This window comes from Nerophis ophidion, linkage group LG16 (genome assembly GCF_033978795.1).
Source record: "Nerophis ophidion isolate RoL-2023_Sa linkage group LG16, RoL_Noph_v1.0, whole genome shotgun sequence".
Lineage (NCBI taxonomy): Eukaryota > Metazoa > Chordata > Actinopteri > Syngnathiformes > Syngnathidae > Nerophis > Nerophis ophidion.
In genome coordinates, this window is record NC_084626.1 from 28,226,305 (window position 1) to 28,232,615 (window position 6,311).

Genomic DNA, 6,311 nt, shown 5'->3' on the forward strand with positions numbered 1-6,311 from the left:
GGAATTTGACAATTTTTTACCTTTTGTTTGTTTTATTAAATCTAAATTTTGCTATAAGTTTTGTTGATTATTGTTGTAAATATGCATTTGTTCACTTTTTTTTTCTTCCTTGGCGCTGTATTCAATGTGTTACTAATATCAAGCATATTAGCAAAACTGTAATACCTTTTAGTGAGTGCAGCTGTTTTGAAAGTATTTTTTTGTCAAAACATAAAAAAATCTCTCTGAAAGTTAGAGAGGTGTTTTTTATGTTTGCTATTGAGGGTCTAAATCAGCAGTGTCCAAACTTTTTCGACTGAGGGTCGCACAATCAGAAAAATGTCAAAAATCAGCCATATATTATTTTATTTATTGTTTTTTTTATATTTTTCCAAAAACATTTTTCAAAGTGGAATATTTGATGTGAAGTAATTGGACCCTTGAATAAGTTAATAATTCAAAACGTTTGATTCATTATTATCTTGAGAGCAATGACGGATTAAAAAAAAAAAACAGGCTGCATGGCAGTTTTGTGTCCTTAGAGTCAACATTGCTACTTTTTCTTGACTCATACATGTTCCACAAAGAAAAAAAAGAAATATATATATATATATATATATATATATATATATATATACACAAAAACACACACACATATATACACAAACACAGACACACACACATATATATATATATATATATATATATATATATATATAGACGTGGGCAAAAGTTTACATACACTTATAAAGAACATAATGTCATGGCTGTCTTGAGTTTCCAAAAATTTCTACAGCTCTTATTTTTTGTGATTGAGTGATTGGAGCACATACTTGTTGGTGACAAAAAACATTCATGAAGTTTGTTTTTTTATATGAATTTATTATGGGTCTACTGAAAATATGACCAAATCTTCTGGGTCAAAAGTATACATACAGCAATGTTAATATTTAGTTACATGTCCCTCGGTAAGTTTCACTACAATAAGGCGCTTTTGGTAGATATCCACAAGCTTCTGATTGAATGTTTGACCACTCCTCTTGACGAAATTGGTGCAGTTCAGCGAAACACAGCTGGTATTTCTTTACTGTGAAGCTTTAATATGGAACAGAGCGGTCAAGCGAACATGTTTCTCTACCACATGTCAACCGGCAGGTTTCGGTGAGGAAATTGTGGTAATAAGTCGGCTCTTACCGGAGACATAAGCGGAGCTTGCGTCCACCTGCAGCTGTCAAAGAGGCAGCTGCGACTTTCTTGGCTCCTCCATGGCTTCCATCAGAGACACTGGCGGTCACCACACCCCTCCGACTTTCAGGTATGACTTTATAATATCACTACGACACTAGTAACACAATAAGCAGGTAAGGGATTTTCCAGAATTATCCTAGTAAATGTGTCCAATAACATATGAATCGCTCCCACTGCCCTCGCCTTTTTTTTTTCTTTTTTCTTTTTTCTTCTCGTCCTTCAGTCTCACTATCCTCATCCACAAATCTTTCATCCTCGCTCAAATTAATGGGGAAATTGTCGCTTTCTCAGTCCGAATCGCTCTAGCTGCTGGTGGTCATGATTGTAAACAATGTGAGGATGTGCGGAGCTGTAACGCCAAATTTCTTTCTCTCTCCCCCCCACCCCCCAAATTTACTACCAGGGTCATGATTAATACAGACGTTTTGTTAACGCTATATTATAAAGATATAACGCTATATTATAAAAATGCAGACGTTTTGTTAACGCTATATTATAAAAAAAAAAAAAACAGTTGAAAAAAACTATTTACAAACACAAGCTATGGGATGACACAAGAGGAAACGTGACCCCGAAACTATATGCGTCATCCCATGTTTGTAAATAGTTTTTCTTATTTTTTATGAATTTTTTTATTTTTTATAATATAGCATTAACAAAACGTCTGTATTTTTTATAATGTAGCGTTATATTTTTATAATATAGCGTTAACAAAACGTCTGTATTAATCATGGCCCCGGAAGTTATGGTGGGGAAAGTTTTTGTAGGGGGGAAGAAATTTGGCATGACAGAGCCCTACAATCCGTGATGTCACGCGCACATCGTCTGCTACTTCCGGTACAGGCAAGGCTTTTTTTATTAGCGACCAAAAGTTGCGAACTTTATCGTCGATGTTCTCCACTAAATCCTTTCAGCAAAAATATGGCAATATCGCGAAATGATCAAGTATGACACATAGAATGGACCTGCTATCCCCGTTTAAATAAGAAAATCTAATTTCAGTAGGCCTGTAGGGTGGTTTCCTGCTGGCTCCACTGTGAACACGACTCTCTCTGCTGTGTTGGATCCGCTTTGGACTGGACTCTCACGGTTGCGTTGGATCCACTATGGATTGAACTTTCACAGTATCATGTTAGACCCGCTCGACATCCATTGCTTTCGGTTCCCCACATATGGGGTCCTCTCCAAGGTTTCTCGTAGTCATCATTGGATTATAAATTAAGGGGAAATTTTAATTTCAAAATGCTTAGTTGTAGAACGACCATCAAAAATGTTTGTATTTCAATCTGTGGAGTGAAACTATGGAATGGTTTGAATGTGGAGTTAAAGCAATGTCCAAACATAAACCAATTTAAAAAGAAGTATAGGTACATGGTATTCCAGAGGTACAGAGATGAAGAGAGGGCTTTGATATTGGGTTTCTTGTGTTACAAAAGAGTTTGGGGCTGCCCATTGAGGCACTGGTACTGCTGTTTTGTTGGCACGATACCATTTCCATGAGCACTTGTGGTAACGGTGTGGCTATGTATGTGTGTAGTGTGCATATGTATGTATATATTTATCACTGATGTATATACAAGTTCATTAAGTTTGTACATAGAGTGAACAGGTAGTTCTAGCTCAGAGTAATTTATGATTTAAAGAAAAGGGGTGGGATTAAATAAGTGTATACTTCTTCTCACTCCTTTTCAAATATGTAAGGAAAAAAAAAAAAGTCCAATGCTTGTTTTTTTATTTTTTATTCTCCATTGTATTAATTCTGTTATAATGGCTGTTAAGGCTATAGCACTGTATTGGATCATGCTTGCTCTTGTTCTGTTTTTTGTTGTTGTTGTTTTTTTTTTGCATATTTGAAAAAAAAATATATCAATCAATTGAATAAATTGTCACCGACGTCCCACTGGGTGTGAGTTTTCCTTGCCCTTATGTGGGCTCTACCAATCATGTCGTTGTGGTTTGTGCAGCCCTTTGAGACACTGGTGATTTAGGGCTATATAAATAATCATTGATTATAGTCTCACCTTAAAACTCATTTGTATACTCTAGCCTTTAAATAGACTCCCTTTTTAGACCAGTTGATCTGCCGTTTCTTTTCTTTTTCTCCAATGTCCCACTGTCCCTTGTGGAGGGGGTCCAGTCCGATCCGGTGGCCATGTACTGCTTGCCTGTGTATCGGCTGGGGACATCCCTGCGCTGCTGATCCGCCTCCGCTTGGGATGGTTTCCTGCTGGCTCCGCTGTGAACGGGACTCTCGCTGCTGTGTTGGATCCGCTTTGGACTGGACTCTCGCGGTTGTGTTGGATCCATTATGGATTGAACTTTCACAGTATCATGTTAGACCCGCTCGACATCCATTGCTTTCGTCCTCTCCAAGGTTCTCATAGTCATCATTGTCACCGACGTCCCACTGGGTGTGAGTTTTCCTTGCCCTTATGTGGGCTCTACCGAGGATGTCGTTGTGGTTTGTGTTGTGGTTTGTGCAGCCCTTTTAGACACCAGTGATTTAGGGCTATATAAATAATCATTGATTGATTGATTTAATTGTTTTTTTGTACAGGATTTCCAATATGTTTTTTTTTTAAACTCTGACCAGGCAATAGTTAAAGGGGCTGAAAATCATCGAATGCAGATAACATTTTGCAGAAATCATGACCTGTTGGCATCACAAATAAAAAAAATAAATAAAATAAATAAAAATAAAAAGAGGGCTCCACGGTGGCAGAGGGGTTAGTGCGTCTGCCTCACAGTACGAAGTTCCTGCAGTCCTGGGTTCAAATCTAGGCTTGGGATCTTTCTGTGTGGAGTTTGCATGTTCTCCCCGTGAATGCGTGGGTTCCCTCCGGGTACTCCGGCTTCCTCCCACTTCCAAAGACATGCACCTGGGGATAGGTTGATTGGCAACACTAAATTGGCCCTAGTGTGTGAATGTGAGTGTGAATGTTGTCTGTCTATCTGTGTTGACCCTGCGATGAGGTGGCGACTTGTCCAGGGTGTACCCCGCCTTCCGCCCGATTGTAGCTGAGATAGGCGCCAGCGCCCCCCGCGACCCCAAAAGGGAATAAGCGGTAGGAAATGGATGGATGGATGATTGATTTAATTGTTTGTTTGTACAAGATTTCCAATGTGTTTTTTTTTTTAAACTCTGACCAGGCAATAGTTGAAGGGGCTGAAAATCATCGAATGCAGATAAAATTTTGCAGAAATCATGAACTGTTGGCGGCTTCACGGTGGCAGAGGGGTTAGTGCGTCTGCCTCACAGTACGAAGTTCCTGCAGTCCTGGGTTCAAATCTAGGCTCGGGATCTTTCTGTGTGGAGTTTGCATGTTCTCCCCGTGAATGCGTGGGTTCCCTCCGGGTACTCCGGCTTCCTCCCACCTCCAAAGACATGCACCTGGGGATAGGTTGATTGGCAACACTAAATTGGCCCTAGTGTGTGAATGTGAGTGTGAATGTTGTCTGTCTATCTGCGTTGGCCCTGCGATGAGATGGCGACTTGTCCAGGGTGTACCCCGCCTTCCGCCCGATTGTAGCTGAGATGGGCGCCAGCGCCCCCCGCGACCCCAAAAGGGAATAAGCGGTAGGAAATGGATGGATGGATGATTGATTTAATTGTTTGTTTGTACAAGATTTCCAATGTGGTTTTTTTTTTAAACTCTGACCAGGCAATAGTTGAAGGGGCTGAAAATCATCGAATGCAGATAACATTTTGCAGAAATCATGAACTGTTGGCGGCTTCACGGTGGCAGAGGGGTTAGTGCGTCTGCCTCACAGTACGAAGTTCCTGCAGTCCTGGGTTCAAATCTAGGCTTGGGATCTTTCTGTGTGGAGTTTGCATGTTCTCCCCGTGAATGCGTGGGTTCCCTCCGGGTACTCCGGCTTCCTCCCACTTCCAAAGACATGCACCTGGGGATAGGTTGATTGGCAACACTAAATTGGCCCTAGTGTGTGAATGTGAGTGTGAATGTTGTCTGTCTATCTGTGTTGACCCTGCGATGAGGTGGCGACTTGTCCAGGGTGTACCCCGCCTTCCGCCCGATTGTAGCTGAGATAGGCGCCAGCGCCCCCCGCGACCCCAAAAGGGAATAAGCGGTAGGAAATGGATGGATGGATGATTGATTTAATTGTTTGTTTGTACAAGATTTCCAATGTGTTTTTTTTTTTAAACTCTGACCAGGCAATAGTTGAAGGGGCTGAAAATCATCGAATGCAGATAAAATTTTGCAGAAATCATGAACTGTTGGCGGCTTCACGGTGGCAGAGGGGTTAGTGCGTCTGCCTCACAGTACGAAGTTCCTGCAGTCCTGGGTTCAAATCTAGGCTCGGGATCTTTCTGTGTGGAGTTTGCATGTTCTCCCCGTGAATGCGTGGGTTCCCTCCGGGTACTCCGGCTTCCTCCCACTTCCAAAGACATGCACCTGGGGATAGGTTGATTGGCAACACTAAATTGGCCCTAGTGTGTGAATGTGAGTGTGAATGTTGTCTGTCTATCTGCGTTGGCCCTGCGATGAGATGGCGACTTGTCCAGGGTGTACCCCGCCTTCCGCCCGATTGTAGCTGAGATGGGCGCCAGCGCCCCCCGCGACCCCAAAAGGGAATAAGCGGTAGGAAATGGATGGATGGATGATTGATTTAATTGTTTGTTTGTACAAGATTTCCAATGTGGTTTTTTTTTTAAACTCTGACCAGGCAATAGTTGAAGGGGCTGAAAATCATCGAATGCAGATAACATTTTGCAGAAATCATGAACTGTTGGCGGCTTCACGGTGGCAGAGGGGTTAGTGCGTCTGCCTCACAGTACGAAGTTCCTGCAGTCCTGGGTTCAAATCCAGGCTCGGGATCTTTCTGTGTGGAGTTTGCATGTTCTCCCCGTGAATGCGTGGGTTCCCTCCGGGTACTCCGGCTTCCTCCCACTTCCAAAGACATGCACCTGGGGATAGGTTGATTGGCAACACTAAATTGGCCCTAGTGTGTGAATGTGAGTGTGAATGTTGTCCGTCTATCTGCGTTGGCCCTGCGATGAGGTGGCGACTTGTCCAGGGTGTACCCCGCCTTCCGCCCGATTGTAGCTGAGATAGGCGCCAGCG